Here is a 13,856-nt window from a genome sequence, read left to right as displayed (position 1 = left end):
ACAGCTATCTCTACCTTAAAGAACAGCTATCTCTACCTTAAAGAACAGCTATCTCTACCTTAAAGAACAGCTATCTCTACCTTAAAGAACTGCTATCTCTACCTTAAAGAACAGCTATCTCTACCTTAAAGAACAGCTATCTCTACCTTAAAGAACAGCTATCTCTACCTTAAAGAACAGCTATCTCTACCTTAAAGAACAGCTATCTCTACCTTAAAGAACAGCTATCTCTACCTTAAAGAACAGCTATCTCTACCTTAAAGAACAGCTATCTCTACCTTAAAGAACAGCTATCTCTACCTTAAAGAACTGCTATCTCTACCTTAAAGAACAGCTATCTCTACCTTAAAGAACAGCTATCTCTACCTTAAAGAACAGCTATCTCTACCTTAAAGAACAGCTATCTCTACCTTAAAGAACAGCTATCTCTACCTTAAAGAACAGCTATCTCTACCTTAAAGAACAGCTATCTCTACCTTAAAGAACAGCTATCTCTACCTTAAAGAACAGCTATCTCTACCTTAAAGAACAGATATCTCTACCTTATAGAACAGATATCTCTACCTTAAAGAACAGCTATCTCTACCTTAAAGAACTGCTATCTCTACCTTAAAGAACTGCTATCTCTACCTTAAAGAACTGCTATCTCTACCTTAAAGAACAGCTATCTCTACCTTAAAGAACTGCTATCTCTACCTTAAAGAACAGCTATCTCTACCTTAAAGAACAGCTATCTCTACCTTAAAGAACAGCTATCTCTACCTTAAAGAACAGCTATCTCTACCTTAAAGGACAGCTATCTCTACCTTAAAGAACTGCTATCTCTACCTTATAGAACTGCTATCTCTACCTTATAGAACTGCTATCTCCACCTTAAAGAACTGCTATCTCTACCTTAAAGAACTGCTATCTCTACCTTAAAGAACTGCTATCTCTACCTTAAAGAACTGCTATCTATACCTTAAAGGACAGCTATCTCTACCTTAAAGAACTGCTATCTCTACCTTAAAGAACTGCTATCTCTACCTTAAAGAACAGCTATCTCTACCTTAAAGAACTGCTATCTCTACCTTAAAGAACTGCTATCTCTACCTTAAAGAACTGCTATCTCTACCTTAAAGAACAGCTATCTCTACCTTAAACAACTGCTATCTCTACCTTAAAGGACAGCTATCTCTACCTTAAACAAATAGATTTAGATGGAGATTTTTATATTATGTAAATTTGATTGGCGCACTGGTGCGTCAATTTACCCTAATGGCTATTGTGAAGTCCTGATCCACCAATCACAGAGCCACAGTTGAACGGGGCGGCAGCTATCCTAGTGGTCAGAGGAGGCAGCTAGCCTAGTGGTTAGAGGCGGCAGCTAGCCTAGTGGTTAGAGGCGGCAGCTAGCCTAGGGGTTAGAGGCGGCAGCTAGCCTAGCGGTTAGAGGAGGCAGGTAGCCTAGCGGTTAGAGGAGGCAGGTAGCCTAGCGGTTAGAGGAGGCAGGTAGCCTAGCGGTTAGAGGAGGCAGGTAGCCTAGCGGTTAGAGGAGGCAGCTAGCCTAGCGGTTAGAGGAGGCAGCTAGCCTAGCGGTTAGAGGAGGCAGCTAGCCTAGCGGTTAGAGGAGGCTTCTAGCCTAGCGGTTAGAGGAGGCAGCTAGCCTAGCGGTTAGAGGAGGCAGCTAGCCTAGCGGTTAGAGGAGGCAGGTAGCCTAGCGGTTAGAGGAGGCAGGTAGCCTAGCGGTTAGAGGAGGCAGGTAGCCTAGCGGTTAGAGGAGAGGAGGCAGGTAGCCTAGCGGTTAGAGGAGAGGAGGCAGGTAGCCTAGCGGTTAGAGGAGGCAGGTAGCCTAGCGGTTAGAGGAGGCAGCTAGCCTAGCGGTTAGAGGAGGCAGCTAGCCTAGCGGTTAGAGGAGGCAGCTAGCCTAGCGGTTAGAGGAGGCAGCTAGCCTAGCGGTTAGAGGAGGCAGGTAGCCTAGCGGTTAGAGGAGGCAGCTAGCCTAGCGGTTAGAGGAAGCAGCTAGCCTAGCGGTTAGAGGAAGCAGCTAGCCTAGCGGTTAGAGGAGGCAGGTAGCCTAGTGGTTAGAGCGTTGGGCCAGTAATCGAAAGGTTGCTCGATCGAATCCCTGAGCTGACAAGGTACAAATCTGTTGTTCTGGCCTTGAACAAGGCAGTTAACCCCACTGTCATTGTAAATAAGAATTTGAGTTACCTGGGTTACCTGCCTAGTTAAATAAACGTAAAAAAAAAAAAAAAAAAACTTATTAGTCATTTCGATGAATTATTAATAACTAATAAATAACACAAAGATAAATATCCACAAGCTCAGTTAGCGGTAAAATCAATTTGATGTTATAAGATAACATATCCCGACACACAGACTCAACAGTCTTCGTCTTATTGGAAGGCCACGATATTTACAATCCACACTGCATTTATTAACCATGTTCTTCAAAATGATCAATCAACCGTGAACCTTCAAGCAGTGACAAAATGCAGACACCATATATATATATATATGGTCTCAAAAAACATGATCTTGCAAATAACAAAAAATGAAATATCTACTTCCCTTTATCAATCCTGAAAGGAAGATAAGTATTGATCGCCAAAAGACGGATGGTTGTTGAGCAGTTCACCTCCTGAGGTGTGCTTTCATTTAAATCACTGGGCTGTAAGACTTATACCCGATTTATACTTTTAACAAATCGCCTGGGGTACATCCCAAATGGCACCCTATTCCCTATATAGTGCACTACTTTAGACTGGAGCCCTATGGAACCCTATTCCCTATATAGTGCACTACTTTAGGCTGGAGCCCTATGGCACCCTATTCCCTACATAGTGCACTACTTTAGACTGGATCCCTATGGCACCCTATTCCCTATATAGTGCACTACTTTAGACCAGAGCCCTATGGGCCCTGGTCTAAAGTAGTTCACTACATAGGGAATAGGGTGCCAGCCCTGGTCTAAAGTAGTGCACTATATAAGGAATAGGGTGCCATTTGGGACTCACCCTGTCCCCCTGACCAATGTGTTTGGCTACAGATACACCACTCACCCTAGATGATGAAAGAACCCCCCCCCCCCCCCCCCCCCCAAAAAAAAAAAAGCTGTTACAAATCAACAGGATCAATTCAATCAACTGGAATGATGCATGTAAATCTCCTCCGTTGGAGATCTTCCAACATGTCATTATCTTTGTCCTAACTCAACCTTTTCTTGCACGGGGATCCCCGCCCAGGCAAACTGGCGACCCAGGGACCACCCTCCCCATCCTGTCGCCATGTCTTATTAGGTGAATGATAATGGAGAAGTAACCAATGTTTTTTTTTTTAATGAATAGATCTGGTAGATATTCATTTTATCACCTTCCCACAGTTACATTTATCACTCCAGTGTTTAATTGCTATATTGTAATTATTTCGGCACCATGGCCTATTTATTGCCTTACCTCCCTTATCTCACCCCATTTGCACTCGCTGTATATAGACGTTTTTTTACTGTATTATTGACTGTAATGTTTGTTTATTCCATGTGTAACTCTGTGTTGTTGTTTGTGTCACACTGCTTTGCTTTATCTTGGCCAGGTTGCAGTTGTAAAGGAGAATTTGTTCTCAACTTGCCTACCTGGTTAAATAAAGGTGAAATAAAAAATTTAAAAATAAATAATTGAAAGAGGAAGTGTTATCTCTAACATAGCCTTTTGTCACATCTTCTCCTGCTCTTCCCCTCCGGCGTACGACGTCGCCAGAGTACTAACCACCGGTCGTAGGATTCATCACTAAGCACACCTGTTAATCATTATGATTCACACCTGGACTTCATTACCTTCATCATTTCCCCTGTTATTATAGGTCTCTCCCTTATGTTCTCTCAGCAGTTGGCGGTGTTCTCGTTTACCCGGCGTGTAGCCTTACGGAATTGTCTCGTTACTGGTTTCGTTTTGTTTATTTCAAACGTTAAATCACCTGCTTCCCGACTCACAGCTCCGTTATTACAACTTTTAGCTAGAAAGGTAACTCAAAACACATTTCAGCTAGCAGAGCTGTTTAGCTGGTTAATAAACAAAGGTTGTACCGTGTGTTGGTACAAATGAATGTCCAAGTCAAGAAAGCTTACAGTGGCTACACACGTGTGAGTTTTCAATGCCTACGTCAGATACTCCAGTGAGTGTAATTTCCTCAATATTAGGAGTTGAGAAATAAAGTTAGAAAGAAGATATTATTAAATGTTATACTGGTAGGTATGTAAAGTTTAAAAAATAAACTTAATCTGTTGTTTCTAGCGATGTTCAGACAAAACATTAAGTATGTATGGTATGTATGTATGTATGTATGTATGTATTATATATATACACAGTACCAGTCAACAGTTTGGACACACCTACTCATTTCAGGGTGTTTCTTTATTTTTACTATTTTCTACATTGTAAAATAATAGTGAAGACATCAAAACTATGAAATAACACATATGGAATCATGTAGTAATCAAAAAACTATTTATATTTTATATATATATATATATATATATATATATATATATATATATATATACTTTGTATTTGAGATTCTTTAAAGTAGCCACCCTTTGCCTTGATGACAGCTTAGCACACTCTTGGCATTCTCTCAACCAGCTTCACAAGGTAGTCACCTGGAAAGCATTTCAATTAACAGGTGTTCCTTAAAAGTTAATTTGTGGAATTTCTCTTCATCTTAATGCGTTTGAGCCAATCAGTTGTGATGTGACAAGGGATGGGTGGTATACCGAATATAGCCCTATTTGGTAAAATACCAGGTCCATATTATGGCAAGAACAGCTCAAATAAGCAAAGAGAAACGACAGTCCATCATTACTTTAAGACAAGGTCAGTCAGTGTGGAAAATTTAAAGAACTTTGAAAGTTTCTTTATGTGTAGTCTCAAAAACCATCAAACTCTATGATGAAACTGGTTCTCATGAGGACCGCCACAGGAAAGGAAGACCCAGTGTTACCTCTGCTGCAGAGGATAAGTTCATTGGAGTTACCAGCCTCAGAAATCAGCAATTAACTGCACCTCACAGAGATCAAATAACAGACACATCTCAACATCAACTGTTCAGAGGAGAGTGCGTGAATCAGGCCTTCATGGTAGAATTGCTGCATAGAAACCACTACTAAAGGACACCAATAAGAAGAAGAGACTTGCTTGGGCCAAGAAACACGAGCAATGGACATTAGACCGGAGGAAATCTGTCCTTTGCTCTGATGAGTCCAAATTTGACTACCACAGCATTCTGCAGCGATACGCCATCCCATCTGGTTTGTGCTTCGTGGGACTATCATTTGTTTTTAAACAGGACAATGACCCAAAACACACCTCCAGACAGTGTAAAGGCTATTTGACCAAGAAGGAGAGTGATGGAATGCTGCATCAGATGACCTGGCTTCCACAATCACCCGACCTCAACCCAATTGAGATGGTTTGGGATGAGTTGGACCGCAGAGTGAAGGAAAAGCAGCCAACAAGTGCTCAGCATATGTGGGAATTCCTTCAAGACTGTTGGAAAAAGCATTCCAGGTGACTACCTCATGAAGCTGGTTGAGAGAATACAAAAAAAAAAGGTGGATACTTTGAAGAATCTAAAATATACTTTGATTTGTTTAACACTTTTTTGGTTACTATATGATTCCATATGTGTTATTTCATAGTTTTGATGTCTTCACTATTATTCTACAATGTAGAAAATAGTAAAAATAATGAATGAGAACGTGTGTCCAAACTTTTTACTAGTACTGTATGTGGACAGGTGTCTTTTATACAGGTAACGAGTTCAAATAGGTGCAGTTAATACAGGTAATGAGTGGAGAACAGGAGGGCTTCTTAAAGAAAAACGAACAGGTCTGTGAGAGCCGGAATTCTTACTGGTTGGCAGGTGATCAAATACGTATGTCATGCAATAAAATGCAAATGAATTACTTAAAAATCATACAATGTGATTTTCTGGATTTAAAAAAAAAAAAAAAAAAATCCGTATCTCTCAGTTGAAGTGTACCTATGATAAAAAATGACAGACCTCTACATGCTTTGTAAGTAGGAAAACCTGTAAAATCGGCAGTGTATCAAATACTTGTTCTCCCCACTGTACATTTTTTCGCGGACCCCCTGCACAGACCCCAGGTTGAGTGTCCCTGTCTAAACGTATCGCTAGGGCCACATTTCCTGCTATATGAACACTTGATGAAGGGCTGGGTTCAATCCGTGGCGTTGAGGTCCAGTGTTACGGTGTGACTGAAAATTTAAAGGCAATGTTCTCCCGTTAGTGGAAACTGCATTCACAATAAAATGTTAGCATGTTAGCTCAATCGGAATTTACCCTTTTAAAATTTCTATCGCACGTAATCTGTACATTTCATGAAATGTACAGCGATACAGATTGAAGACAGGCCCACATAACCATGTGAATCCTAGTGCACATAAAAGGGCTGTTTCAGCATTGGCTATGCATGACTGGAGTAAAAAAAACGGGGTGTAATGAACCACTATGTTCATCGATAAGCAGTCATATCAGTGAGGTCATTGTTTTTTTAGTATTAAATACGTCTCTGTCAACAGGCAGAATATCTTGTTTTCCTTTTATATTTTAAAGATCAGTGTTCGTTTTTTTGACATGTTTTCCAAATTCTTTTCAAATTATATATTGTGTTAGAGTTTCAGCCTGTTCTAAATAAAAAATATTTAAGTTGTTTACAGGTAGGTTGGGCAGTAATGATCTCCTTTACCTTCGCCAGGAGCTATTTGTAAAGTCTATGTGAAGTAGGCCTATCACTGGTCTGTGGGAACAGCAACAGCTGGGAGATAGCCACACAAAGTGCCTGAATACACATCATTACCTGGCCATTTACAGGAATTAGAGCAGGTGTCGTGGTAGTTTGGGTTGACAGCCTCACTTCATCAGTTCTATCTTCACTAAGGCGTGATAAGGAATTTGGTGACACATCAACAGATCCCCAAACAATGGGGATTTCATGAAAATGTAGCCTTTAAAAGGTCTCTGGTGTATCTATTTCAAATGATCCTGATCATCCCAGATGTAGCATGGTCCTTCGTCCTTCATTCTTAAATATCCGGAGAGTTAGATGATGCCAAAACACAGTCAGTTTAACCCTTGTCCTCCGTGTCGTTCATCCTGGGCTTGTTAGAAGCTCATTTAAAGGGTTGTCCAAACAAGCCTGTATTATCTGCCTGGTTAGGCAGCAGCGACATGCTGAGGCACTGAACTGCGCCACAGTGGGACATCTGTTGACTTCACATAAAAAGGAAATTGCCATCTTTATTTGTCATCCATTTTGTTATTGAGTGGCTGTTCCTTGACCCTCTTCGTAGTCTCTTGAGACAGACTGTTAACATTCGGTAAATGTCAGATTTAAACCCCCCAAATCAAGTAGCTGGTCAATGGGGTACAGAAGATTTGGTTCTGTAATGTAAGATTCCATGCCATAGAAAACAAAATGGGAAAAGTCTGTGAATATTCCAGCTCCCAGCAATGTCTGTGATCTTGTCAACTGTAACTCCTGTCCTGTTCCTGGTTCCTGTGTGGGACTAACTGGTTCCTGTGTGGGACTAACTGGTTCCTGTGTGGGACTAACTGGTTCCTGTATGGGACTAACTGGTTCCCGTGTGGGATTAACTGGTTCCCGTTGTAGGATTAACTGGTTCCCGTGTGGGATTAACTGGCTCCCGTGTGGGACTAACTGGTTCCCGTGTGGGATTAACTGGTTCCCGTGTGGGATTAACTGGTTCCCGTGTGGAATTAACTGGTTCCCGTGTGGAATTAACTGGTTCCCGTGTGGAATTAACTGGTTCCCGTGTGGGATTAACTGGTTCCCGCGTGGGACTAACTGGTTCCCGCGTGGGACTAACTGGTTCCCGCGTGGGACTAACTGGTTCCCGCGTGGGACTAACTGGTTCCCGCGTGGGATTAACTGGTTCCCGCGTGGGACTAACTGGTTCCCGCGTGGGACTAACTGGTTCCCGCGTGGGACTAACTGGTTCCCGCGTGGGACTAACTGGTTCCCGCGTGGGACTAACTGGTTCCCGCATGGGACTAACTGGTTCCCGTATGGGACTAACTGGTTCCCGTATGGGACTAACTGGTTCCCGTATGGGACTAACTGGTTCCCGTATGGGACTAACTGGTTCCCGTATGGGACTAACTGGTTCCCGTGTGGGACTAACTGGTTCTGTCTGCGGTGTCTGTTCCTCCATAAATCCTCCATCTTAATCAAAGACCCCTCCCCTCCTTCCCCGTGAATACCTGTTGTTGATGCACAATGAACCTAATGGAGATGGTTACCCTCATAACGTTGCATTGTTACCACTCCTGTTGGGCTGGCTGGTGGCAGAGGCAGCTGGTGGAGGGAGGGGAGCAGGAGGGGAGGGGTAATTTAGAGAGAAGGAGGTGGATTCTAATTAGTGAATGAATTGTCATGCTCGGCACGGGACGGAAGATAAATGATCCGCTGACAGCCCCCCACCCTCTCAGCCTGTCAGAACCCTTGACAAAACAGCCAATTAACGGATTGCTAATTTCGCCGTTAGCCCCTCGGGTCGTCTTGTCCTGGCGCCGACCTACCACTTCCTAAATAAGCTGCCGTTTTGTTTTGTTTACGGAGGTGGCAGGGGGCAGAGTGCTACTCAGAGGGGGGCATACCTACACTTACACGGGAAATTGCAGAGGACAATATTTCTTGTTCTAGAACGTTTGGTCGGATCAATAATTTTTCTTTTAAAGAAGAGAGTCTCCAATCCTAACTTTAGTTTAGAGTGGCAGCCAATTGAGCTGTATTTCTGGACTATTTTCTCTGTCCTTAATGTTGGTCCGCCGTAGTGCTAGCTGAGTCATGGCGCTGACATGCCACACCACCAAGTCCTTGAGAAATATATAGTCCTGTAGTCTAATGCCATTTTGTAGAGGAGATTATTCTTCAGCAGAATGTTTGAACAGCAGAGAGGCCCTGTGTTTGTCCCCTGACCTTGGTTTGAAACCCCCAGGTCATTTAAATACCCCAGACAGGTCCTCCGTTTCACAGAGCAGGGCGTTCGGGAGCACTCAGGAGATTAGCATGTCTGTTTTACATGCGACGGTAAACTACCAACCTGGTTTTAACAGTTAACCCCGTCACCTCTCCCAGGCTGTGAATGTATTATCCTGGCGACAGATAGAAGGAGATTCTAAATAACGGTGAGCAGGAAGAAAACTTTCATAGAAGCATGTTTAGTATGGTAATTTATGTTGCGACAACGCAAGGTGTAGCTCTGTTGAGCTATCTTGTTGAGCTACATATGCATCTGCAAATAGAAGGTTTTATAACCAACACTTGGGAAGCTCAAGATCAGCAATATTACTCCCAATAATCTATCAAGGATGACAGCTCCTACTTTTTCAAATGTTTTTATTTATTTAACCAAGCAAGTCAGTTAAGAACAAATTCTTATTTACGATGACGGCCTATCCCCGGCCAAACCCGGCGCCTCCCTATGAGACTCCCAATCACGGCCGGATGTGAGGCAGCCTGGATTCGAACCAGGCACTACTGTGACACCTCTTGTACTGAGGTGCAGCGTCTTAGACCACTGCGCCACTCGGGAGCATGTAACAGGACAAATATAAGAACCCCACCCAGTACAGACAGGCTCTTGTGTACAATTCCAATTGTTGTCTGCAGGTCCTCCCGTGTCAACGTGTTAAGTTGAAGCTCGTCACACGCAGGTCCTCCCGTGTCAACGTGTGAGGTTGAAGCTCGTCACACGCAGGTCCTCCCGTGTCAACGTGTGAGGTTGAAGCTCGTCACACGCAGGTCCTCCCTTGTCAACGTGTGAGGTTGAAGCTCGTCACACGCAGGTCCTCCCGTGTCAACGTGTTAGGTTGAAGCTCGTCACACGCAGGTCCTCCCGTGTCAACGTGTTAGGTTGAAGCTCGTCACACGCAGGTCCTCCCGTGTCAACGTGTTAAGTTGAAGCTCGTCACACGCAGGTCCTCCCGTGTCAACGTGTTAAGTTGAAGCTCGTCACACGCAGGTCCTCCCGTGTCAACGGGTTAGGTTGAAGCTCGTCACACGCAGGTCTTCCCGTGTCAACGTGTTAGGTTGAAGCTCGTCACACGCAGGTCCTCCCGTGTCAACGTGTTAAGTTGAAGCTCATCATACGCAGGTCCTCCCGTGTCAACGTGTTAGGTTGAAGCTCGTCACACGCAGGTCTTCCCGTGTCAACGTGTGAGGTTGAAGCTCGTCACCTATTTGGAGCATTTGGGAGACAGTTTATGAGAGCGGAGAAATTAAATTATACTTGAATATGTTTAAAAGACAAGAAGGAGAAGGAGGAGGAGGAGAGAGAGGAGGAGGAGAGAGAGGAGGAGGAGGAGAGAGGAGGAGGAGAGAGAGGAGGAGGAGGAGAGAGAGGAGGAGGCGAGAGAGGAGGAGGCGGAGAGAGAGGAGGAGGAGGAGAGAGGAGAAGGAGAGAGGGAGAAAAGAGGGGGAGAAGAGAGGAGGAGAGAGGAGGAGGAGAGGGAGAAAAGAGGGGTGTGCATCCCAAATGGCAGACTATTCCCTATATAGTGCACTACATTTGATCAGAGCCATATGGGGCCAGGTCAAAAGTAGTTCACTATAAAGGGAATAGTATGCCATTCAGGACGAACCCTGGGAGGGTTTGGGTTCAGTGGGTGATACTAATGAATGATTTCCTCTCGTTCTGTCCATGCCGCACGGAAGAGAGAAACACCTGATTAAAAAAACAGCCAGTTCTATTGGTGGGCGTGTCAGCTCGTTAGCTAGCAGAGCAGAAGGCATGGAGCGAACACACAGAGCTAATTTAACTGTCAACTTTAATGTCCTTTCTCTCTGCTGCAGGGAGGAGAGCAGAGACACAGAGAGAGAGAGAGAGAGAGAGAGAGAGAGAGAATGATGATTAAAACCCTGGCTAGTATAACTACTTAAAGTGTCTGGGAGCATGAACAGGAGCTATGATTAGATCAGGAACAAGTTATCAATCACACACGTTTACATCTGTCAGCCTATCCTGGACTAGCGAGAAGAGGTTGTTAATTGTGTCCTGTCGACAGGAAGGCTATAATCTTTTGACATTTTCTGATGTTCTGTCATGTTTGGTGTTTTTATGTTATTGATAAAACACGGTACTCATTGTTTGTTTTTATCATTTTAATGATTTTAGAAGGGCGCACATCCTATACATGTTTTCATCATGTAATTGCCAAAATAAAGGAAACATAAAGAGTTTTAGTGGTTAGAGAGGGGGGTAGCCTAGCGGTTAGAGAGGGGGGTAGCCTAGCGGTTAGAGAGGCGGGTAGCCTAGCGTTTAGAGAAGGTGGTAGCCTAGCGTTTAGAGAAGGTGGTAGCCTAGCGTTTAGAGAAGGTGGTAGCCTAGCGGTTAGAGAGGCAGGTAGCCTAGCGGTTAGAGAGGCGGGTAGCCTAGCGATTAGAGAAGGGGGTAGCCTAGCGGTTAGAGAGGCGGGTAGCCTAGCGTTTAGAGAAGGTGGTAGCCTAGCGGTTAGAGAGGCAGGTAGCCTAGCGGTTAGAGAGGGGGGTAGCCTAGCGATTAGAGCGGCGGGTAGCCTAGCGGTTAGAGAGGCGGGTAGCCTAGCGGTTAGAGAGGCGGGTAGCCTAGCGGTTAGAGAGGCGGGTAGCCTAGCGGTTAGAGAGGCGGGTAGCCTAGCGGTTAGAGAGGCGGGTAGCCTAGCGGTTAGAGAGGGGGGTAGCCTAGCGGTTAGAGCGGCGGGTAGCCTAGCGGTTAGAGCGGCGGGTAGCCTAGCGGTTAGAGAGGCGGGTAGCCTAGCGGTTAGAGAGGCGGGTAGCCTAGCGGTTAGAGAGGCGGGTAGCCTAGCGGTTAGAGAGGCGGGTAGCCTAGAGGTTAGAGCGGCGGGTAGCCTAGCGGTTAGAGAGGCGGGTAGCCTAGCGGTTAGAGAGGGGGTAGCCTAGCGGTTAGAGAGGGGGGTAGCCTAGCGGTTAGAGCGGCGGGTAGCCTAGCGGTTAGAGGAGGCGGGTAGCCTAGCGGTTAGAGGAGGCGGGTAGCCTAGCGGTTAGAGGAGGCGGGTAGCCTAGCGGTTAGAGGAGGCGGGTAGCCTAGCGGTTAGAGGAGGCGGGTAGCCTAGCGGTTAGAGGAGGCGGGTAGCCTAGCGGTTAGAGGAGGCGGGTAGCCTAGCGGTTAGAGGAGGCGGGTAGCCTAGCGGTTAGAGGAGGCGGGTAGCCTAGCGGTTAGAGGAGGCAGGTAGCCTAGCGGTTAGAGGAGGCAGGTAGCCTAGCGGTTAGAGGAGGCAGGTAGCCTAGCGGTTAGAGGAGGCAGGTAGCCTAGCGGTTAGAGGAGGCAGGTAGCCTAGCGGTTAGAGGAGGCAGGTAGCCTAGCGGTTAGAGGAGGCAGGTAGCCTAGCGGTTAGAGGAGGCAGGTAGCCTAGTGGTTAGAGAGGCAGGTAGCCTAGCGTTTAGAGGAGGCAAGTAGCCTAGTGGTTAGAGTGTTGGGCCAGTAACCTAATGGTTGCTGGATCGAATCCCCAAACTGACACGGTAAAAATCTGTCATTCTGCCCCTGAACAAGGCAGTTAACCCACTGTTTCCCGTTAGGCAGTCATTGTAAATAAGAATTTGTTCTTAATATCCGACTTGCCTAGTTATATAAAGGTTAAATAATTAAAATGTAAATTTGGTGTTTTGTTGATGGTGGTGGAAAACCCTGTCTCAGGAGCCGCTCCAGAATATTCCATAAGTTTTCCATTGGGTTGAGATCTGGTGACTGACTGACACACACAGACACACAATCCCCCATGCTCCTTTGAGACCCCTCTTTCAAACTCACTGAGATCTCTTCTTCTATCCATGGTAGCCTAAATAATGGGCAACTGGGCATTTTTATATACATGACCCTGAGAATCATGGGATGTTAAGTGTTTAATTAGCTCAAGAACCACACCTGTTAGAGCGGCAGGTATCCTAGTCTGACCCTAAGAATCATGGGATGTTAAGTGTTTAATTAGCTCAGGAACCACACCTGTTAGAGCGGCAGGTAGCCTAGTATGACCCTAAGAATCATGGGATGTTAAGTGTTTAATTAGCTCAGGAACCACACCTGTTAGAGCGGCAGATAGCCTAGTATGACCCTAAGAATCATGGGATGTTAAGTGTTTAATTAGCTCAGGAACCACACCTGTTAGAGCGGCAGATAGCCTAGTATGACCCTAAGAATCATGGGATGTTAAGTGTTTAATTAACTCAGGAACCACACCTGTTAGAGCGGCAGGTAGCCTAGTCTGACCCTAAGAATCATGGGATGTTAAGTGTTTAATTAGCTCAAGAACCACACCTGTTAGAGCGGCAGGTAGCCTAGTCTGACCCTAAGAATCATGGGATGTTAAGTGTTTAATTAACTCAGGAACCACACCTGTTAGAGCGGCAGGTATCCTAGTCTGACCCTAAGAATCATGGGATGTTAACTGTTTAATTAACTCAGGAACCACACCTGTTAGAGCGGCAGATAGCCTAGTCTGACCCTAAGAATCATGGGATGTTGTGTTTAATTAACTCAGGAACCACACCTGTTAGAGCGGCAGATAGCCTAGTCTGACCCTAAGAATCATGGGATGTTAAGTGTTTAATTAACTCAGGATCCACACCTGTTAGAGCGGCAGGTAGCCTAGTCTGACCCTAAGAATCATGGGATGTTAAGTGTTTAATTAACTCAGGATCCACACCTATGTGGAAGCACCTGATTTCCAATATACCTTGTATCCCTCAAGTGTTTCCATTATTTTGGCGGTTACCATTATAATCCCAGTTTTTCGCTACACGTAGAGTACGTGTTTGGAATAGTCATGTGTTGATAACC

The sequence above is a fragment of the Salvelinus fontinalis genome, unplaced genomic scaffold (genome assembly GCF_029448725.1).
Source record: "Salvelinus fontinalis isolate EN_2023a unplaced genomic scaffold, ASM2944872v1 scaffold_0096, whole genome shotgun sequence".
In the NCBI taxonomy this organism is placed as follows: domain Eukaryota; kingdom Metazoa; phylum Chordata; class Actinopteri; order Salmoniformes; family Salmonidae; genus Salvelinus; species Salvelinus fontinalis.
The sequence above is the reverse complement of the archived record's forward strand: the minus strand, read 5'-3'. Positions refer to the sequence as shown.